This window comes from Schistocerca nitens, chromosome 2, assembly GCF_023898315.1.
Source record: "Schistocerca nitens isolate TAMUIC-IGC-003100 chromosome 2, iqSchNite1.1, whole genome shotgun sequence".
Taxonomy (NCBI): Eukaryota; Metazoa; Arthropoda; class Insecta; order Orthoptera; family Acrididae; genus Schistocerca; species Schistocerca nitens.
Window position 1 is genome coordinate 963,704,073 of NC_064615.1, and position 24,927 is coordinate 963,728,999.

The window sequence follows — 24,927 nt, forward strand, 5'->3', positions numbered from 1 at the left end:
CTAAGCTCCTCTGGCACAATGGCCACTGCCATGACTTCTGATGCCTCATGAAGATGGGCATCTACTACTTAGCATGCATGGGAAACTAGCAGCTCAGGCATCAGAAGCGCCGTCTCTACTTCGTCACAAGGCTCTACCGAAAGTGCACCTAACAACCTCACCACATAGGTTTGGCTTACGCATTCGCTGGTAAGCATGTAAACGAGCCTACATAATTAATGTGTGCAGAGGGTCTTTAATGCTGTAGGCAGCTGGTGCTGTTTACGGTGTTCTTCACCAGTAGGGTCACACTACAGAAAAGATTTTTAAAATGGAGGTAAAACCCAGAGGAGGACCAAAAATTACTTTAAAAAAAATAAAGAGCAAAGTAAATGAATGAATATGGCGAGGAAAAGCAAAACCTAGTGACACAGACTGATCAACATCAAATGTTACTACCTTGAGAAAAGAAGTAAGAAATCAAGGATAGTCTGAGAAAGGAGATTGCAACATAAGAAATGAAGTAGGTGCTGCAACAGCTTGGGGCTTCATTCTCACCCTGCACATACTCACAAAAGAACCATGTGCCCCCTGAGGGGATTGGTCCACACAGAATTCTTTGCAAGATGACTATTTCTCAACATGGGAAGTTCATCCATAGCAATCTACAAATTGAGACATTTCAATGTGGCTGGTAGGTAATATAGTAGTTTTTAGATATGGCTCTACTGTGAGTAAGACTGATACCGCACATGGCAGCAATTTCACTATAGTTAAATGGAAAGAGGGAATGTTGCAAGTTCCCGGAATCAAACTTACCAGCCACATCCCCTCGAGGTCAGGGAGGCTGTAATCTGTTTATACCTTGGGAATATGTTCTTGCCTGTGGATGGCACCACTGTCACCTTTGCGGAATGGTGTTGAAGACATCTGAGTGACAAAGTATTTGTCTGTTCCTTAACGACCTGCACAGTGTACTGTGAGTAACAATTCACGAAGTAGACTGGTCTACAATTTAAAATGTCATGGCACACACAAAGCCAAAACCAAGTGCCAGCCCCCTTTTTCTTTCAGAGTATATTTGCTTGTAATCATCTTTTCAGCTCTCAGAATACACAGTGGCAGCAATACATAATGCTCATTTTGCCACATTTGTCTATATGTTATAATATTTACTAATCTTCATAGTCATCCCTGTAAGACAGTTAATTCACTGACATGAATGGTAATGGTGGTGGTGTAGCCATGGTGGTAGTAGTAGTATTAGTAACACCAACAGGAGCAGGAGCAGCAGCAGCAGCAGCAGCAGCAGCAGAAATTACAATTTCTATTTGCCATTATGATAGCTTATGCAGTTCTGCAGCCAACATTCCAGTAGTTTCTTTGCTCATGATTCTATGAGTAACATGACATAGGTTGGTTCCAAAACTGATGAAGTCACAGATATTGAGAAAACTCTGGCGTACTGTGTGCACCTATTGCAACAGCAAATCGGGCTGTACCATATGCACTATTACAATCACATGTATCATCTCATCTTATGATGAATAGTGTCCTAATTCAAACTGATATGAGAAATTAATTTATCATTTCAACCAGCTGGAGTGGTTTATTAACAACAAAATAATCAATCAATTAAGGAATGCAAATTTATGATCTATAATACAGAAGCACTATTTAGCCCATAGTAATGTTAAGCATTTGGCAGGAAATCATCAACGCTTATTGTAAACACAGATAGTCAACATGGTGCCTAATGAACAAATACTATTAACTGGCTGACAGGCAAAGGCTAGTGGTGTAAAATGTCACTGCTTAAGCCCATCTCAGCAACAGCAGTCCTTGAAATATTAACATAGTACGTTACAGAAAGCAGAAATTAATAAATGGTATGACTCATTAGTAAGACAAAAAAAAAAAAAATCACAAGGTGAGTACTGTCTTTGTATGCGATGCACACACTGATACAGAGAACAGAAGAGTACACACAGGGACTGTTCTGCCAATAGATACACTTCGAGCACCTAATGGATCATAAACAGAAAGAAGATTGTAGATGACAGCTTCATTTTACCTGGCCGCAGATACTACACAAATGATGCCACAGCCTTTTCTTTATCATTATTAAATATACGTGGACATGGGCTCGATATGTCACAAATCTGCTGCGATATTACATACTTGGGTTTTTAGTTATGCACAAGGAAACTACTTATTTAGCTGGATTACACACTAAAATTTCAACAAAAGATTAGAAAATAATTATTTTCTTTCAGTGTCAGGTTGGACATGAACTGAAGAAACAACTTGCTTAAAATTCTACTGATTACTTTAAAGTAGACTTGAATTCTCAGGACCTACACAAACTTTGTAACAACTTACAGAGTATCAACACAGCACATAAGGGCTGCAAGATCATTAAGAAAAAAATGAATGCCTCATAAGGAATACTTAGTTCACTCTAATAGTGATAAGTAGCAAAGTCAAAATAATGAAAATTTAATTGGAGCAGCATACTTGAGCCCATGCGAAACCCAAGGGGAGTTTGGTAGAACTAGTAACAACCATGCGATACTCCTGAAACAAAGCTGGACTTAATAGTTGCTGTCATGTACCAATCCTGTAACTGTTTCTTCACTGTGGGAACTAGATACACGGTCATTACTAAAATAATTTGCACAATGAATAACTTAACAATGATGATATACATTTATGGGATGTCATAGCAACAGACTTATGTTCACGTAAAAATTTGCTATCTATGAGGTGCTTGTAATAAATATGCCTGCTTACCCTTCACCAGAGATAAACTCTTTACCTGAAAACAATGAAACACAAGTTACACCAGATGCACATTGAATAATTTCTATAAAATGTTCTGGAGTTTGTTACATAATTATGAAACATCAATAGAAGGTTACTACTCCTACATGACAACATTACAGACTGAGTTCCTTTGACTTTCATCACAATTGAAGTATTTGAAAGTCAATATCTGGACATAAATTTTATAAACATGTATGATGAGATCCTAAAATATAAAAAAATCATACTGTTAAGCATCAGTACAAAACATTTCAAGCTTATTAGAGCAGTAAACGGCAGCTAAGTGTGTAGGGTAAGAATCTAACACTTGTAAATTCATTGGTTTATATCTTGTTGAAAGCAACTTTTTTACATTTAGCTGAAATCCAGTTTTATTAACAAGTGGGAATGTTAATTATCAAATATCACATTACAATTTTTAACACAATTTCTATCTTTAATTACTAATCTAACTAACTAAATAAAAACAGTATGTTATTTTTACTACAAATTATGATTCAGGGTTTGTTAACTGACATTTTCATTTGCTAATAAATATGGAATTTAAATAAAAGTAAAAAAAAAAACAGTTGCTATCATAGAGCTTCAAGCCAATGACTTTACAATTTTAAGACACTTACACTACGGTCTCAATTACCGGCAACTATGTTAATAAGCTTAAAACGTTTTGCAAGTAAGAGCAGTCTGGAATCATCTCATTTTTTAGTTTTTTTCCCAGAATTACGTTGAACTGCTTTAGGAAACTGATATCCTGGCACTGACCTTCAAAATCCTGTGAGTATGGAGAAAATCTAAGAAGGCCAGTCTACAAAATCCCCTTGTTAGTCATATGATTGGAAAGACGACAGCATAAATGCAGAACAGAATCAGAAATATGATGACAAGCAGTTTTTTCTTACATGTTTGCAAATCCGGTATGAATCAATTTCTTGTCTCTCAATCATCCATTTTGCTTGGCAACATTGTCAATAAAACCACAAATTTCCTAATGCAGTACGTACAGAAAACAACTTGAATTCATTTGCCAATATATCCCTATTTTCCTCACAGGGAAAATGGTGTGCCATGTCAAAAATTGAACACAGACCTTTGTCTTTATCATGGACACACAATCAACAAGGCTCTATCACATATCATGGCCCAAGTCAAAGCTTCAACTTGCCAGAACCTGGCTCTACAGTAATTCTGCTGCATACAATGTTGAACCAGTGCTCCTCAAAGAAATGACACGGCTGGAAGGCAATAGACTATCCAGAATAAAATGTTCACTCTGTGCTCACTGTGAGTTTCAATACACTTCCTGACAGACAAATTTGGCACGGAAGCTTGCCTCAAAACCTGATCTGTCCTGTGAGGCCATCCTGACCGGGTAAGTCTGACTTAAATAATATATACAAGATTATGTTACAAGAACAGACGAAAATGGCAGCAAGGCTGATGAAACACTGTTTCATAAAAATGATGGTTTCTGAGGTCAACAAAATTGACTGACTTGAAGCATCCAATATATCATAAAATACAAAGTTCTTTGTACGTGGTCACTGCACTTGGCTTTTGTGACAGGAAGCCTATTTTTATGTTACTTTGGTATCCTCAGACCAATCCAAGACCAATCATGGTCCATTACTGCAACTTGATACCTTTGTAATTCAAAATCACTGTGTAGCTATGAAATGATATGGCAGGAATGTTCCATTGGTCTCATTGTTTTTCTTATACTTTTAAAATCCTAAGTTTTACTACGCTGTTGGTAAAGTAAGATTTATAGGAAGCTAATTTTCATTTAATGGTAAAGCAATTTGGTTTGTGCAAAGAGATTTTATTTTATTATTTAAAAGTACCTGTTCTCTTCAGATTGGGATATCAACAATATTAGCAAAAGGATAGAGTGCTACTCATCGTACAGCTGACACAGCGACTGCTGTGTTCGGATGAGGGCTGAGTTGACATCCCTTCGCTCCCAGCTTCAGGCAGTGTGGGCTTCGGTCACACAGCTTGAGGCTGTTGCGAATGGGCATCACTGTGGGGGTCTGGACGGGGGTTTGTCGGGGATGGCCAGCTCGTCCCACGCATTCCCTGATTGGACTACGGCTGTGGCTGCCTGGGATACTGCCTGCATTGAGGCTGACCCCTCACCCGTGGTAGAGTGGGAGGTCGTTTCCAGGTGTGGCAGGGGGCGAAAGACATTCCGGAGGGCTGAATGGAAGGCCTCTCCAGTTTGTCTGACGAACTGGTTTCAGGCTCTGTCTCCAGATGATACTGATCTTCGGCCGGACATGGCTGCTTGTCCTGTTCCAGAGGTTGCCCCTCAGTCTGCAAGATCCAGGCGGATGCAGAGGGTGGGCTTACTGGTAGTTGGGAGCTCCAACATCTGGCGCGTAATGGGGCCCCTTAGGGGTATGGCTGCAAGGAAGGGGAAGAAAACCAACGTGCACTCCGTGTGCATACTGGGGGAGTCATTCCAGATGTGGAAAGGGTCCTTCCAGATGCCATGAAGGGTACAGGGTGCACCCATCTGCAGGTGGTCACTCATGTCGGCACCAATGATGTGTGCCACTATGGATTGGAGGAAATCCTCTCTGGCTTCCGGCGGATATCTGATTTGGTGAAGACTGCCAGTCTCGCTAGCGGGATGAAAGGAGAGCTCACCATCTGCAGCAACATCGACAGGACTGACTGTGGACCTTTGGTACAGAGCCGAGTGGAGGGTCTGAATCAGAGGCTGAGACGGTTCTGCGACCATGTGGGCTGCAGATTCCTCGATTTGCGCCATAGGGTGGTGGGCTTTCGGGTTCCGCTGGATAGGTCAGGAGTCCACTACACACAGCAGGTGGCTACACGGGTAGCAGAGGTTGTGTGGCGTGGACTGGGCGGTATTTTAGGTTAGATGGCCTCGGGCAAGCACAGAAAGGGCAACAGCCTCAAAGGGTGCAGGGCAAAGTCAGGACATGTGGGGACCAAGCAGCAATTGGTATTGTAATTGTAAATTGTCGAAGCTGCTTTGGTAAAGTACCGGAACTTCAAGCGCTGATAGAAAGCACCGAAGCTGAAATCGTTATAGGTATGGAAAGCTGGCTGAAGCCAGAGAGAAATTCTGCCGAAATTTTTACAAAGGCACAGACGGTGTTTAGAAAGGATAGATTGCATGCAACTGGTGGTGGCGTGTTTGTCGCTGTAAGTAGTAGTTTATCCTGTAGTGAAATAGAAGTGGATAGTTCCTGTGATTTATTATGGGTGGAGGTTATACTCAACAACCGAGCTAGGATAATAATTGGCTCCTTTTACCGACCTCCCGACTCAGCAGCATTAGTGGGAGAACAACTGAGAGAAAATCTGGAATACATTTCGATTAAATTTCCTCAGCATGTTATAGTCTTAGGTGGAGATTTCAATTTACCAGATGTAGACTGGGACACTCAGATGTTTAGGACAGGTGGTAGGGACAGAGCATCTAGTGACATTATACTGAGGGCACTAGATCCGAAAATTACCTCGAGCAATTAAACAGAGAACCGACTCGTGGAGATAACATCTTGGACCTACTAACAACAAACACACCCAAACTTTTCAACTCTGTATGCGCAGAGCTGGGAATCAGTGATCATAAGGCCGTTGCAGCATCCCTGAATATGGAAGTAAATAGAAATATAAAAAAAGTGAGGAAGGTTTATCTGTTTAGCAAGAGTAACAGGAGGCTGATTTCAGACTACCTAACAGATCAAAATGAAAATTTCTGTTCCGACACTGACAATGTTGAGTGTTTATAGTAGAAGTTCAAGGCAATCGTAAAACACATTTTACACAGGTATGTGGCGAGTAAATCTGTGAAGGACGGGAAAAACCCACCATGGTTCAACAATAAAGTTAGAAAACTACAGCGAAAGCAAAGAGAGCTTCACTGCAAGTTTAAAAGCAGCCAAAACCTCTCAGACAAACAGAAGCTAAACAATGTCAAAGTTAGCGTAAGGAGGGCTATGCGTGAAGCGTTCAGGGAATTCAAAAGTAAAGTTCTATGTACCGACTTGACAGAAAATCCTAGGAAGTTCTGGTCTTACGATAAATCAGTAAGTGGATCGAAACAGCATATCCAGACACTCTGGAATGATGATGGCATTGAAACAGAGGATGACACGCGTAAAGCTGAAATACTAAACACCTTTTTTCAAAGCTGTTTCACAGATGAAGACTGCACTGCACTTCCTTCTCTAAATCCTTGCATGAACGAAAAAATGGCTGACATCGAAATAAGTGTAAGCAACTGAAATCACTCAACAGCAGAAAGTCCACTGGACCTGACGGGATACCAATTCGATTCTATACAGAGTACGCGAAAGAACTTGCCCCCTTCTAACAGCTGTGTACCACAAGGCTCTAGAGGAACGGAAGGTTCCAAATGATTGGAAAAGAGCACAGCTAGTCCCAGTTTTCAAGAAGGGTCGTCGAGCAGATGCGCAAAACTATAGGCCTATATCTCTGAAATTGATCTGTTGTAGAATTTTAGAACATGTTTTTTGCTCACGTATCATGTCATTTCTGGAAACCCAGAACCTATTCTGTAGGAATCAACATGGATTCCGGAAACAGCGATCGTGTGAGACCCAACTCGCTTTATTTGTTCATGAGACCCAGAAAATATTAGATACAGGCTCCTAGGTAGAAGCCATTTTCCTTGGCTTCCGGAAGGCGTTCGATACAGTTCCGCACTGTCGCCTCATAAACAAAGTAAGAGCCTACGGAATATCAGACCAGCTGTGTGGCTGGATTGAAGAGTTTTTAGCAAACAGAACACAGCATGTTGTTCTCAATGGAGAGACGTCTACAGACTTTAAATTAACCGCTGGCGTGCCACAAGGTAGTGTTATAGGACCATTGCTTTTCACAATATATATAAATGACCTAGTAGATAATGTCGGAAGTTCCATGCGGCTTTTTGCGGATGGTGCTGTTGTATACAGAGACGTTGCAGCATTAGAAAATTGCAGCGAAATGCAGGAAGATCTACAGCGGATAGGCACTTCGTGCAGGGAGTGGCAACTGACCCTTAACATAGACAAATGTAATGTATTGTGAATACATAGAAAGAAGGATCCTTTATTGTATGATTATATGATAGCGGAACAAACACTGGTAGCAGTTACTTTTGTAAAATATCTGGGAGTATGCGTGCGGAACGATTTGAAGTTGAATGATGATATAAAATTAATTGTTGGTAAGGCGGGTGCCAGGTTGAAATTCATTGCGAGAGTCCTTAGAAAACGTAGTCCATCAACAAAGGAGGTGGCTTACAAAACACTCGTTCGACCTATACTTGAGTATTGCTCATCAGTGTGGGATCCGTACCAGGTCGGGTTGACAGAGGAGATAGGGAAGATCCAAAGAAGAGCGGCGCGTTTCGTCACAGGGTTATTTGGTAAGCGTGATAGCGTTACGGAGATGTTTAGCAAACTCAAGTGGCAGACTCTGCAAGAGAGGCGCTCTGCATTGCGGTGTAGCTTGCTGTCCAGGTTTCGAGAGAGTGCATTTCAGGATGAGGTATCTAACACATTGCTTCCCCCAACTTATACCTCCAGAGAAGATCACGAATGTAAAATTAGTGAGATTTGGGCGTGCACGGAGGCTTTCCAGCAGTCGTTCTTCCCGCGAACCATATGCGACTGGAACAGGAAAGGGAGGCGATGACAGTGGCACGTAAAGTGCCCTCCGCCACACACCGCTGGGTGGCTTGCGGAGTATGAACGTAAATGTTGCAGACACGTACAACAAAAAGACTGTTCACATTTAGCCTTTGGCCACAGCTCTCTTCAGAAAAGAAAACATACATAAACATTTCAATACGAAATGTAGGAAGGGGAAGGAAAGGGAAAGGATGGGTGAGAAATCATGACAACTAGCCGCATGGGGCATTGTGGTAATGCAATGGCAAAAGTTGAAATTTGTGATGGCTGGGACTTGAACCCAGATTTACCACGGCTCAAGAGCAGCTGCCTCAACTGCTTCGGCCATCTGGACACAATCCCCGACCAACTCAAATTTCAACCTTATCACGAGCTGCAATGCAGCATCTCTCATCCACTAAACTCTCCACTTGCAAATTCTGATCCTGTAGGAGTTCGGATGATATTCACAGGGAAACAAATCTTGTGGTGCCATTGCCTTCTTTTTCAGAAATTTATACATTTGAGTGGTGTATGTTCTGTCGGACATGCCCAACAGAATAGACACCACTGACACACACACACACACACACACACACACACACACACACACAAAAGCTAGCACACCTCATGCGCATGACCGCCATCACTGGCAGTTCGGGCCAGAATGCCTAGTATGCCGGCCCGAGCTGCCGCCAGAGATGGAGATCGTGTGTGCGTGAGGTGTGCTTGCCTGTGTGGATGTGTGTGTGTGTGTGTGTGTGTGTGTCCATTGGCATTACTGAAAAGGTAGATACCGGCCAACAAGTTTTTCTCATAATTTCATAGTTTTGAAATGGCTAAATACCATCATATCACTATTCTTCCTCTTCTGACCTTGTTGGGAATGCTGTATCTCATGTGAAAAAATGATCCCGAGATGAAAATGGGAAGTTCTGGATGAAATACAATTAATGGTAAGAGCACAATTTCTAACCTGGTCAACAAATAATAAGAAATGCCTGTCGATTAATGGTAAGAGCACAATTTCTAACCTGGTCAACAAATAATAAGAAATGCCTGTCGATCGACACTAAGATCCAACATTACATAACTAACTCTCCCGGAAGCAACTTATGCTTGTGAAACTCTGTTCCAAATTAAAAATGAAAGAAGAACCGATCAACTCCTGAAGACTGAGCAAAGAATTATCAGAACACGCATTAGTAAAAAATATCAGGTTGATGGAGTCTGGAGAATCCTCCCTAATGAAACTGCCTATTGTGAGATTGACCCAATCGTCAGTAAAATGAAGAAGAAAAGAATATCATATTTGTTTCATGTCTTACGACTGCCTGACAACAGGATTTTAAATCAACTAGTGATGAGAAGTCTTGGAAAGAAGGCAGGAGGACAGTGGGTCAAAGAAATTCAGCAAGATCTTGAAGCAGTTGGACTTAGAATTATTGATGCAGAGAACAAAAACAAAATTAACTCTCCCCTTGTGAATCATAAATTTTCAGCAGAAATGATGCACATAAGACCGGTACAGATTTCATACGAGTTCAGAAAATTGCATTAGAAATGAATGAAAAAGTACTGGGCTGAGCGCAAGAAGCAAGCAGTCCAATCTTCAAAGAGAAAGTGAGCATGGAATGACTCAAGTGGTCCAATGTGGCCAATCAAGTTAATAATAATAATAATCATAATAATAATAATAATAACTCATATAAATACATCGGCTACACCACTACAATTTCATAACCACCTCTACAACCCGTTAGACCACATAACATCAACAGATACGAAGAAAGTAAATTGGAAAAAGAAAACACTTCATGGCAAGCACCCGTATCATCTAACACAGCCACACATCGATCAAGACGCATCCAACACATGGCTAAGAAAAGGCAATATATACAGTGAGACAGAAGGATTCATGATTGCAATACAGGATCAAACAATAAACACCAGGTATTACAGCAAGCATATTATTAAAGATCCCAATACCACAACAGATAAATGCAGACTTTGTAAACAACAAATAGAAACAGTAGATCACATCACAAGCGGATGTACAATACTAGCAAATACAGAATACCCCAGAAGACATGACAATGTCGCAAAAATAATACATCAACAGCTTGCCTTACAACATAAACTTTTAAAACAACAAGTTCCTACATACAAGTATGCACCACAAAATGTACTGGAGAATGATGAATACAAATTATACTGGAACAGAACCATTATAACAGATAAAACAACGCCACATAACAAACCTGACATCATACTCACCAATAAAAAGAAGAAATTAACACAACTAATCGAAATATCCATACCCAATACAACAAATATACAAAAGAAAACAGGAGAAAAAATTGAAAAATACATCCAACTGGCTGAGGAAGTCAAAGACATGTGGCATCAGGATAAAGTTGACATCATACCAATTATACTATCAACTACAGGAGTCATACCACACAATATCCACCAGTACATCAATGCAATAGAGCTACATCCAAACGTATATATACAACTACAGAAATCAGTAATTATTGATACATGTTCAACTACCCGAAAGTTCCTAAATGCAATATAACACATACCATACAGTTAAAAGGAAGTGACGCCTGATCAAGGTCCGCGTCACTTTTCATTTTTAACCAGACTTAACGTCTGAGAGGGTAACGAATAATAATAATAATAATGGTAGGAATATTTGTCACCAGTTACTGTGTAGTTGAGGTGGTGAATGCTCGAAAGGCACATAAAAAAAGACTGAAATGTTGCTCAGTTTTTGGAAAATGCCGTCATTCAGACCTGACTATGTATGTGTTGCATTAGTTAGCCCCAAAAAGGACACTGTCTGAAAGCTCAGCAATGCTTTCAATCTTAATGTGGTTATATATTGCTCTAATGCATGAACTATATAATGAGTGGCTACCTTTACTCCTTTCATTATCTGTAGTAAAAACTGCCTAAATTACTCTGAAATCAAGTTCTGTTTTTATATACCACAGTCAGTATTGTATTTTATTTAATGCTGCTGATTATGTTTTTTCGTTAAGTTATGAACACCTATTATTATTATTACTATATAGGACAACAGAACAATTTCATGCATGTTGCTTGGAAGTTATCATGAAGTAAAATTAAATTTGAATTTTTGAGTGGAAGCTACTGTAAGCAGTGACTGAAGAAAATTGTTGCTATTTAGAGCAATATTTATCATGATAATTGGATGCAAGCGGAGGACAGTCAATTGTACATATTCTGATCGCAATAGATTATTTCCTCACAATGTACTTAACTCTTACCCTTTCTTTTACATACAAACCCTTCCTAAAAATACAAACACCAGTACTGCCCCTTTGACAATGCAGATCACGTTTGCTCTAAATACACATCGTAATGGACATGAGCATTAGTTTTGGCACTGGATGTGGTGAGTTCATGTTAGTCAAAAATGCCTTTAACCCTCAAGTGGGCACACTGTTTTTCATGACACGAGCAGGTGCGTGGTGCACTTTGTACAAATGAAAAGAATAGCTTTCCTTATGTTACCAAGGTAAGTCAAGCAATGGAAAGAGAGAAGGAAAATTGTTACTCACCATATAGCGGAGATGCTGAGTTGCGATAGGCACAATAAAAAGATTCACACAATCATAGCTTTTGGCCATCAAGGCTTTTGTCAACAGTACACACACACACACACACACACACACACACACACACACACACACACACGAGCGCAACTTGCACACATGTCTGCAGTCTCAGAGAGCTGAAACTACACTGCGAGCAGCAGCACCAGTGCATGATGGGAGTGGCAACTGGGTGGGGGTAAGGAGGATGCTGGGGCGTTGCAGTTTAGATGGAGGGTAGGAGAGAAGGTGCAGAGGGGGGAGGGGTAAGTAGTGGAAGGAGAGAAATAAAAATAAATTAAAAGACTGGGTGTAGCTCTGAAATGACAGCTGTGTAGTGCTGGAATTGGAACAGGGACGGGGCTGTATGGGTGAGGACAGTGACTAACAAAGGTTGAGGCCAGGAGGGTCACGGGAAAGTAGGATGTATTGCAGGGAAAGTTTCCACCTGTGCAATTCAGAAAAGCTGGTGTTGGTGGGAAGGATACATATGGCACAGGCTGTGGAGCAGTCATTGAGATGAGGGATATCATGTTTGGCAGTGTGTTCAGCAACAGGGTGGTCCACTTGTTTCTTGGCCACAGCTTTTCGATGGCCATTCATGTGGACAGAGAGCTTGTTGGTGTCGTGCCTGCATAGAATGCAGCACAGTGGTTGCAGCTTAGATTGTAAATCACATGACTGGTTTCACAGGTAGCCCTGCCTTTGATGGGATAGGTGATGTTAGTGACCGGACTGGAGTAGGTGGTAGTAGGAGGATGTATGGGACAGGTCTTGCATCTAGGTCTATTACAGGGGTATGAGCCAGGATGTAAGAGATTGGAAGAGGGGTTGTGTAAGGATGGACAAGTATATTGTGTAGGTTCGGTTGACGGCGGAATACCATGGTAGGAGGGATGGGAAGGATAGTGGGAAGGACATTTCTCATTTCAGGCATGACGAGAGGTAATCAAATCCCTGCTCCAGTCCCGGATGGTACTGAGTTACGAGGGGAATGCTCATCTGTGGCCGGACTGTGGGACTTTGGGAGGTGGTGGGAGACTGGAAAGATAAGGCACAGGAGATTTGTTTTTGTACAAGGATGGGAGGATAATTATGGTCAGTCAAGGCTTCAGTGAGACCCTCGGTATATTTAGAGAGGGACTGCTCGTCACTGCAGATGGGACGACCATGGGTGGCTAGACTGTACAGAAGGGACTTCTTGGTATGAAAAGGGTGACGGCTGTCGAAATGGAGGTATTGCTGGTGGTTAGTATGTTTGATACGGACAGAGGTACTGATGTAGCCATCTCTGAGGTGGAGGTCAACATCAAGGAAGTTGGCTTGTTGGGTTGAGTAGGACCAGGTGAAGCAAATGGGGGAGAAGTTGTTGAGGTTCTGGAGGAATGTGAATAAGGTGTCCTCACCTTCATCCAGATAGCAAAGATGTCATCAATGAATCTGAACCAGGTGAGGGGTTTAGGATTCTGGGTTTTTCGGAAAGATTCCTCTAGATGGCCCATGAATAGGTTAGCATAGGATGGTGCCATGCAGGTGCCCATAGCCGTACCGCGGATTTGTTTGTAGGTAATGCTAAATGACAACATCCAACACCAATTTCTCACCAGACCCACTGATTTGCTGTACAGTGTTGTTAACAGCATTGTCCCTCGAATACAGGTACAGTTGATGGATGATAGCTGAATAAGCATTTGTTATGAAGATCATCAACTTAGCTAAAAATCAACTGTTATGTTAATTATTGCTTTTGTGCCGTATGAAGTGACATATGTTGGTCATTTTGTGCACTTTTTTAGTTTCAATAAAACCACATGTCATTTCAAGCATGTGTATCAATTTTCACCTCTCTACCTACATTATTCTGTGAAGTATTGAATTATTGGAGTGTAGGATCACCTTGTATATGATAATGGAGAAATACTGGAGAGCAGGCAGTAAAGAAAAAGAAATACATATTTTGGTGTTCCTCATGGCTCCATTTTAGCTGTATTCCTATTCATATATTATGTAAATGATTTCCCTAGCTCCCTAGAAAATAAGAATTTGATCGCTATGTATGCTAATGACATATCCGGTGTCTGGTGTACAGACAGTGAACCCAGACTAACTGAAGAGCTTCAAAACTTTACTGAAAAGACAGGAGGGCACTTTGAATATTATTCACTTTAAAAAGTCAAAACATTGCAAATTATGAAATTCTGCCAAAAAACGTGTTCAGAATGTAATTTTTTAGGTTTAGAGATAGATGACAGACTTTCATGGAAGGGACAGGTTGATCATCTGTAAAAAAAAATCACATCTAGTCTATATCTTTCAGGAGATTATCACCATATCTTAATTCTGAAGCCCTAAAGACTGTTCATTTTGTATTAGTATACACTTTGTTGTCTTATGGAATAGTATTGTGTGGTGGAACAAGACACTAATCTGAGAAGGGTTTTCATAAGACACAAGAGAGCCTTGTGGATCATAGCGAAAGTAAAACAAGGCACATTTTGGAAAAGACAATTCACTGGGTACAATATTTTCACAGTTTATGCTGCGTACATGCTGGAAACCACTATGCTAGTGAAAAAGATACTAAGGTAACATATAGAAACACGAAAATGCACAATCATAACAGGGCACAAAAAAGACTTTCACATGATAACAGAAGATTAACTTCAACAGCAAAACACCCCTACATCAAAGAATCGGTATTTCCTAATTTGTTGCTCAATGAACTTAAGATGCTGACAGGGATTACTTTTACAAAGCATCTCAAACAGTGGCTTATCCAAAAATGCCAACATAACTTTGATTTAACAAAAATAATAATATAAAAAACAATCACATACTAGAAATAAGTACAATATGTTGTTGTTGTTGTGGTCTCCAGTCCATAGACTGGTTTGATGCAGCTCCCCACACTATCCTGTGCAAGCTCCTTCATCCCCAATTAACTACTGCAACCCACATCCTTCTGAATCTGCTTAGTGTATTCGTCTCTTGGCCTCCCTCTGCGATTTTTACCCTCTACGCTGCCCTCTAATACTAAATTGGTGATCCCTTGATGCCCCGGAATGTGTCCTACCAACCGATCCATTCTTCTAGTCAAGTTGCGCCACAAATTCCTCTTCTCCCCAATTCTGTTGAGTACCTCATCTTCAAAGTTCTTCTGTAGTACCATATTTCGAAAGCTTCTATTCTCTTCTTGTCCACACTAGTTATCACCCATGTTTCACTTCCATACATGGCTACACTCCATACAAATACTTTCAGAAAAGACTTCCTGACACTTAAATCTATACTCAATGTTAACAAACTTCTCTTCTTCAGAAACACTTTCCCTGCCATTGCCAGTCTACATTTTATATCCTCTCTACTTTGACCAGTTGTTTTGCTCCCTAAATAGCAAAACTCCTTTACTACTTTAAGTGTCTCATTTCCTAATCTAAATCCCTCAGCATCACCCAAGTTAACTCTACTACATTCCATTATCCTCGTTTTGCTTTTGATGATGTTCATCTTATATCCTCCTTTCAAGACACTGTCCATTCTGTTCAACTCTTCTTCGAAGTCCTTTGCTGTCTGGCAGAATTACAATGTCATCAGCAAACCTCAAAGTTTTTATTTCTTCTCCATAGATTTTAATACCTACTCCAAATTCTTCTTTTGTTTCCTTTACTGCTTGCCCAATAGACAGATTGAATAACATCAGAGATAGGCTACAACCCTATCTCACTCCCTTCTCAACCACTGCTTCCCTTTCATGTCCCTCGACTCTCGTAACTGCCATCTGGATTCTGTACAAATTGTAAATAGGGGGGGGGGGGGGGGACACTGGTCCAGGACCCAACTTCAGGAGGATTTATCTAGATCGTGGAGCACTCATCTTTGTCTGTGAGGGGGTGCACACGGTGGAATGACTCAAGGACAAGGTGCCCATGATTCCATGGTAAGGGCAGTAGAGGTGCATGACCTAGGGACCACTATATTTAAGTGGACTAGAGCCATGCTTAGTGGAAGGAAGGTAGAGGCTGTCATGATGGATGAAAAGATGGTAATCAACACAACTAGAGATTGTCCACAAGGAAGAGTTCTGTCCCTTCTATTGTGGAATCTAGTGGTGAATGAACTCATTGAGGAACTAAATTCCAGACCATGCTTTTGCCAAGGATATGCAGACGACCAAGTCATAATAATACTTGGTACATTTACTGACACAGTTAGAAATGTGGCACAAGGTGTATTGGACATTGTGCAAGACTGATGCATTAGACACGATCTAAGGGTTAATCCTATGAAGACTGTTGTGGTGCCATCCATGAAGAGGCATATCCAACATTCAAGTTGGAGTCTACAGTTCTTCGATGAAACTCTACCTGTGAAGGGGATAGTGAAATATCTAGAGGTAACCTTATATGAGAAACTAACACGGACCCCTCACATTAAGAGCATCTGCTCCAAGGCGAAAGGAACTCTAGCGAGTACCAGAAGGGCTTGTGGCAAAAACTGGGGCCTAAGCCCCAGAGGTATGCACTGGATATACACCACAGTGGTTAGACCTAGGATTTCCTACAGGGCCATAGTTTGGTGGAATAAGATAGAACAGGGGTTGCAGCTAAGGAGCTTGCTAAGGTGCGGAGACAGGCCTTCATAGCCATAACAGGTGGAATTAGCAGCACACCAAATGCTGGGATGGAAGCCATGCTGGACATGACTCCACTACACCTTTGGGTCAAGATGGAGGCAGCAGCTGGTGCATACAGACTTAAAATGTAAAAACTGGATCTAATTGGGATATTCAGAATCACACACTAAGATAGTGAGTCAGGTAAATATAGGAATGGCTGGGTAAATGGCAGTGGACTATATAATAACACCCAACTGCTTCAACATGCCTTATAATATGATAATTGGAAGCAGGGAGCAGTGGGAAAAAACAGTTCGACACTGTACGGGGGACATAGTTTGGTTCACCAATGGGTCGAAATCAGACCAAGGCACTGGGGCAGGGGTGTATGGGGTTCAGCCAAGACTGGAGGGCATCATCTCTCTAGGAAAGCTGGCCTCAGTATTACAAGCTGAATTACTGCAATCAGGGCATGTGTAAAGGAGAGTATGCATAGGTGCTACAAGACCAGTAGCATATACATCTGTTCAAACAGCCCTGAAATCACTGGCAGATGCTGCAACAAGAGCTAAGATTGTTGCAGAATGCCACAGGGCTCCCCGGTGGAGCTAGGGGTAAGCAACAGAGTAAACCTAGTGTGGATCCCTGGCCACTCAGGGATCTGTGGCAATGAACAAGCAGACAGATTGGCCAGGATGGGGGCAACGACTCCATTCACTGGACTGGAACCTGTCCTGACAATCATCAAGGCTATGATCACACTAGAACTATGGAACTGGCTTAGGAAACAGCATGTAGAATACTGGACCAAGGTCTATAAACAAAAACATGGTAAGGTAATGATGCTTAAGCCTGTAATCCTGGGATTGAACAGGAAAGAGGTTAAACTCATGACTGTAATGATGACGCCATCAGAATTTCAAAAAACACCTACATAAAATGGGTATAATGGAAGAAGACTCTAACTGTAGGGCCAGGGATGAGGGTGAAGAGACTGCATCACACCTAATCTTCGAATGCATGACACTGGAGAGCAAGCGATACAGAATTTTCGAGACAACTAGACCTGAAGAAATTGTGTCTAACAAAAAAAGCTGGTAAGAGGATTCCTTGCATTATTTAAGGGCATTAGTTGGCTTTACTAGATGTACAGGGAGCGATACTGCACAATAAACTCTGTTTCGATGTGAGCAGTGGTGGGTTAGATCAAAGCTGTTTTGGCTTCCCTGTCAAAATCAAATCAAATCACTGCTGTTCGTAGTAACTTACAACACTCCTATTTTTTTTTATTCATTATTAAACATACTCCTCCATTACCCCTATTTGATTTTGTATTTATAACCCTGTATTCACCTGACCAGAAGTCCTGTTTCTCCTGCCACCGAACTTCACTAAATCCCAATACATCTAACTTTAACCTATCCATTTCCTTTTTTAAACTTTCTAACCTACCTACCCAATTAAGGGATCTGAGATTCCATGCTCCAATCCATAGAATGCCAGTTTCGTTTCTCCTGAGTAGTCCCCAATTGGAGATCCGAATGGGGGACTATTTTACCTCCAGAATAGTTTACCCAAGAGGACGTCGTCATCATTTAACCATACAGTAAAGCTGCATGCCCTCGGGAAAAATTATGGCTGTAGTTTCCCCTTGCTTTCAGCCACTCGCAGAACCAGCACAGCAAAGCCGTTTTGGTTAATGTTCCAAGGCCAGATCAGTCAATCGTCCAGACTGGAACCCCTGCCACTGCTGAAAAGGCTGCTGCCCCTCTTCAGGAACCACATGTTTTGTCTGCCCTCTCAACAGATACCCCTCCATTGTGGTTACATCTACGGTACGGCTAACCGTTATCGCTAAGGCACTCAAGCCTCCCCACCAACCTCAATGGTTCATGGGGGGGTGAAGTACTGTAATCATAACATATTGTGAAATATTTGTTATTTATACCTGAAAAAATTACACATTGTTAACAATGCCATGACGTAAAATTGTGTATTACAAGCATATAATATGTAATACATAAACAAAAAAATAAATGGAAAATTAGAAGTGGGGAGGAAATTTACTGAAGAACCAGAAACTGTTGTAGACAATAGCTAAGAGAAACTTACTATTTTTGGACAGCTCTCAAGTGTTTCCTGATGGATTAACCAAACGAATATTTTAGAATTTTGGTAGAAAATTTGACAACAGATGATCATAGAAATCAAAAGCATTTTGGATAGAAATAATATCTGAATACTAGAAATAAAAGTGTGTTCTAGGGAAAAGATGTCTCTCCTACCCCCCCCCCCCCCCCCGCCCCCTTCCCCAGCACTAAATTTAAAAGAACAGTTACACAGAAGACTAAATGAAATCACAAGCAATATGAGAACAAGAAAGAAAACTGAAAACAAACATGAATACAGACACATAGGAAACAACAAAGAAAAAAGAAGAGAAATTGGAGGACAATCATTGTCAATCAGTGTGATATTTTAAAAGTGTAATAATAGTCCTGTGATTTATTGACAACATGCATCCATGCTCCAATATGCTGTATCACAAATACTGGAACTACTTCAATACTTAATAATTGAAGTGAAGACACATTCATTCACATATCTTCCATTTATCTCCCCATTTCTCCACAATAAGCCATCTGCCCTCAATGCCTACCACTTATGATTGAGCAACTGTGTGTCAATGTCCCTCTGAATTTTGTCAAACTACAACAACAATTTGAGTCAACCTTCCCAGTACAATGTTAGTTTCTTCGATAAAGTTTGCACACATTCTAATATTAACGAAGACAGAATGAAGTCTTCTGTAATCAGTTTGATCTCTTCAGTTTGGTTTACTGATATAACAGTATCCCTATACATGGTAGGCTCCACCTTTCAGATAATACTCTCAAGAACACTAAAAATAGTGCACTCTCAAGGAAGAAATGTACAAGTGCACAACTTTGCAAGTAAGTAGAGAGAGATCTGATATGCAAATGATCCAAGTACGGCGACAATGTGCATGCCCAAAGGCCGTGCAGTGCCACTGAAATCAGGTGGGGACTAAATAAACAGCGGATAGTGGAAGAGTCATAAATGTGGTGATCGCATCCCAACTCAAGGAGGACATTAAATAGGTGCAGAATGCCAGGTGCACATGTCAAAAAAAGATTGCAGCAGGCTGGTCAACATGCCAATGTGGCTCGTCAGGTCGATCATTTGGAGTGTTCCGTCAGACGATGTTGGGGGCAGGGCACACAAGATGACATCCACGAGTCACGTACCAGGTCTGGAACAACCAGGAAGTCTACGAGATGAGAGGGTCTAACCATCATGCAGCAAGTGTTCAGGGGTCCTACAATGACTCGCTCCATGATACAAGCAGATATATGGGTGCCAGCTGTTCCACAAACCATTTCCAGATGCTTTGCAGGTTTGATTTTGCAGTCCAGGCATCTTTGTTATGTACTGCCTTTAACACTGAGACATAGGCAAAAAAGTTGTGACGAGCCTGAATGATATGGACTGACACAGACTGGCAAAATGTGGTGTTTAGTGATGTATCCTGAATAGTTTTGGGGATGGATGATGATTGCATACGAGTTGTAGGCAGCCTGGTGAATGGTATAGGTTCACTCATGCTGTTGGGTGCCACAGCTAATGCAATGGATAATGGTCTGCTACATCTATACATTATTTTACACACTAGCATCACTGCAAACAAATATCGTTAATGAAACAAGCACTTTCTCTATTTATTGCTGCAGTCCTCCAAGAACTTTAAAATGCAAGTATTCTGCACATAACATTTAGCCAACACATTCCCATGGGTTAAAACACTTGCCAAAAAAATATTTATCATTGTGGGAGATGCACATACTGGTTGCAAGAATGGCAAACAACTAAACAAACAGTACTAATTTTGGAATGACTAAGTGAATGAAGGACTCCATGTTATTAGAAAGATTACCGATGGCTGTCGGAAATTAAAGATAGTCCTTTATTACAATCATGTAATTTAGGAAAAACATCTTAAAAGTGTTCACATTCAAAAAATGGAAATTCCACAAGTAAATAACAATAATATGGAAAGGGTATATTGCTACTCACCACAGAGACATGGTGTTGAGTCACAGAAATGCACAAAGAAAATGAATGTTAAAATATTTAGCTTTCAGATGAAGTCCTCCTTCCCAAGTAGAAAAAACACACAAATTCACACAAGCACAACCCACAAATACATGACCACTGTGTCTGGGCTTTCACAGTTAGGGACTGGCAGTCAGATAAAGTGGCCATCTGTGTGCAAGTTTTCTACTTCAGAAGAAAGACTGTGTCAAAAAGCTTAGATATTTCAGCATTCTTTTTCTTTGTGCCTGTCTGTGACACAATGACTTATCTAAGTGGTGAGTAGCAGTCTATCCTTTCCACATTGTTGTTATTGTTCACATTTATGTAGTCATCTAATGGTAAAAATAAAATGGCTTATCAAAATTTTCAGGTATCATCTGTACTAAAAATTTAATCCAAAGGGCCGTATAAAATCCATTAAAAATAAAAATAAATAAATAAAAAGAGCATAGACTGTTGTTACTAACCGCATTCAAACAAATAACACACAACTTATTTTTTTAAAAAAAATATGTTAATGTGTAACAATAACACACACAAATGCAGATATATTTATTTGTGCTTTTCTGAGAAAGCACTGGTTCGTATGGCTCCAATGAACAAAAAATAGGAACAGGTTACACAGAGAGAGATGCAAGCCATTCAGAACATCCTGCTCCTTCCTGTCTATCTGCCTTTATTAAAAGAGTGTTTGGCATATTATGTTCCTATCTTCAAATTTCCTGATGTTTTGCTATTTTTCCTATGTATTCAAATTACAAGGAAGATCATTCAGATTCTGAAAGCCACATTCAGCATGATCTCATTAGCCACACGACTTCCAAACTGTAAAGTAGTAGGATTTTAATGGTTTTTACTGTGTTTAGGCCCAACCACTTTTATTTCAAGTTTTCATGAGAAAATTTCAGTTTATAATGATTGTAGTGCACTGCATTTATTTGAAAGAAAAACAACACACCTACATATCTGAGCTTGCTCCTAAGAGGTGGGTGGTAAAAGTAAGTATTTGTAAGGCCGGTATTACACTATCAAATTTCTTTGTCAAAGATTTGATCAAAGATGTGATCCAATATTCCGTCCAATATATTTGACAAAGATCTTTGACGTAGCGCTAGAAGGGGTATTACACTGTCATCAAATTTTTCGTCAAAGTTCAAGATGGCTGACAACAACTTGTTATTAACCGCAGCAGTTGTACGTACCCCAATTGCATTGTGTGCACATGCGGAAAAGAAGTGGGGGAAAAATGGAACCATACATACGAGGTTGACAGTCTTAAAAGTCCTGGGATTACAACTTGATAATAAATTCAGTTGGGAGGAGCACACCACAGAACTGCAGAACGGCCTTAACAAATCTGTATTTGCAATTCGAGTATTAGCAGACATAGGCAACATAAAAATGAAAAAGCTTGCATACTTTCATTCCATAATGTCATATGGGATAATATTTTGGGATAAATCTTGAAGTCAAACAAAAGTTTTCAGAGTCCAAAAGCATGTAATATGTATTATTTGTGGGGTAAATTCACAGACGTCCTGCAGAAACCTCTTCAAAGAACTGGGTATACTAACTACTGCCTCTCAGTATATTTACTTCTTAATGAAATTTGTTGTAAATAATATATCTCTTTTTCCAACAAACAACTCAGTTCATACATACAATACCAGGAACAAAAATGATCTGCACAAGGACTTAAAAGCACTTCCTTTAGTTCAAAAAGGGGTCCACTACTCAGGAACACTCATCTTCAATAATTTGCCAGGAAACATAAAATTTAGTTAGAAATAAAGATCAGTTTAAAAGGAGCCTGAAAGACTTACTACTGGCCAACTCCTTCTACTCCATTGGCGAAATTTTTAATAGAAACAAATGATGTATTGTATTTATTCATACTATTAGTATTGTTATTTCAGCTTTAAAAAAAAATCGACATGTTCCACATCCACGAGGATCTCTTCAGCACGGATCTATGGAACCAAAAACTACTCTAATCTGGGTGAAGCCGTGGGTTTTACGACGACACGATAAAAGCATTCAACAAAACTTGTTACATGAGCTTACAGTGGAAGACGTCAAGTCGTACATCAATTACTTAAGAATGGATGAGCATACATTTCTGTATGTGCTCAATGAAGTGTATCCTCATATCACAAAGCACAATATTCACTTAAGAACTGCTACATCTTCAGAAGACAGGCTCACTGTAACACTCCGATTCCTTGACACAGGAGAGGGTTATGTTAGGTCAGGTCTCCAATCTTCTTAATCTACACTCCTGGAAATGGAAAAAAGAACACATTGACACCGGTGTGTCAGACCCACCATACTTGCTCCGGACACTGCGAGAGGGCTGTACAAGCAATGATCACACGCACGGCACAGCGGACACACCATGAACTGCGGTGTTGGCCGTCGAACGGCGCTAGCTGCGCAGCATTTGTGCACCGCCGCCGTCAGTGTCAGCCAGTTTGCCGTGGCATACGGAGCTCCATCGCAGTCTTTAACACTGGTAGCATGCCGCGACAGCGTGGACGTGAACCGTATGTGCAGTTGACGGACTTTGAGCGAGGGCGTATAGTGGGCATGCGGGAGGCCGGGTGGACGTACCGCCGAATTGCTCAACACGTGGGGCGTGAGGTCTCCACAGTACATCGATGTTGTCGCCAGTGGTCGGCGGAAGGTGCACGTGCCCGTCGACCTGGAACCGGACCGCAGCGACGCACGGATGCACGCCAAGACCGTAGGATCCTACGCAGTGCCGTAGGGGACCGCACCGCCACTTCCCAGCAAATTAGGGATACTGTTGCTCCTGGGGTATCGGTGAGGACCATTCGCAACCGTCTCCATGAAGCTGGGCTACGGTCCCGCACACCGTTAGGCCGTCTTCCGCTCACGCCCCAACATCGTGCAGCCCGCCTCCAGTGGTGTCGCAACAGGCGTGAATGGAGGGACGAATGGAGACGTGTCGTCTTCAGCGATGAGAGTCGCTTCTGCTTTGGTGCCAATGATGGTCGTACGCGTGTTTGGCGCCGTGCAGGTGAGCGCCACAATCAGGACTGCATACGACCGAGGCACACAGGGCCAACACCCGGCATCATGGTGTGGGGAGCGATCTCCTACACTGGCCGTACACCACTGGTGATCGTCGAGGGGACACTGAATAGTGCACGGTACATCCAAACCGTCATCGAACCCATCGTTCTACCATTCCTAGACCGGCAAGGGAACTTGCTGTTCCAACAGGACAATGCACGTCCGCATGTATCCCGTGCCACCCAACGTGCTCTAGAAGGTGTAAGTCAACTACCCTGGCCAGCAAGATCTCCGGATCTGTCCCCCATTGAGCATGTTTGGGACTGGATGAAGCGTCGTCTCACGCGGTCTGCACGTCCAGCACGAACGCTGGTCCAACTGAGGCGCCAGGTGGAAATGGCATGGCATGCCGTTCCACAGGACTACATCCAGCATCTCTACGATTGTCTCCATGGGAGAATAGCAGCCTGCATTGCTGCGAAAGGTGGATATACACTGTACTAGTGCCGACATTGTGCATGCTCTGTTGCCTGTGTCTATGTGCCTGTGGTTCTGTCAGTGTGATCATGTGATGTATCTGACCCCAGGAATGTGTCAATAAAGTTTCCCCTTCCCGGGACAATGAATTCACGGTGTTCTTATTTCAATTTCCAGGAGTGTATTTTGTATTCAGGATGCCTCACGTTGTAAAGCGCCTCATCAGCTTCAGACATCTTTATTAATTTTGTAGTTGTCGGCGCACACCAATTGTATTTACCGGCAATGATTATAAAAACACTACAGACGACAGAACGCTGCAGCGATGCTAGCGCTCCATGTGGTAACATGTCACATTGCAGTGAACAGAAGACAAGCGGTTTCTTTGATCAAATATACAGCGAGGCCCTAGATTTGATCAAATATTGGACGACATTTGACAAAGTCCCTATTACACTATCAAATATCTTTGACAAAGATATTGGACAAAGAAATTTGATAGTGTAATACCGGCCTAAGTAATATGTAGTTTAGCAGTCATGTAACATGCAAGTTCCAAAATTCTGCCATTTTTCTTATTTTCAGGATTGTGTAGTCC

At 41.4% G+C, this 24,927-nt stretch overlaps 1 protein-coding gene across 2 annotated transcripts in view; it reads right to left on the reverse strand.

Annotated features, from left to right (window-relative positions):
- The window catches only part of LOC126237282 (stress-activated protein kinase JNK), a 1,031,804-nt gene that overhangs the window by 1,003,530 nt on the left and 3,347 nt on the right, over nucleotides 1-24,927 (reverse strand). The window lies entirely within an intron of this gene.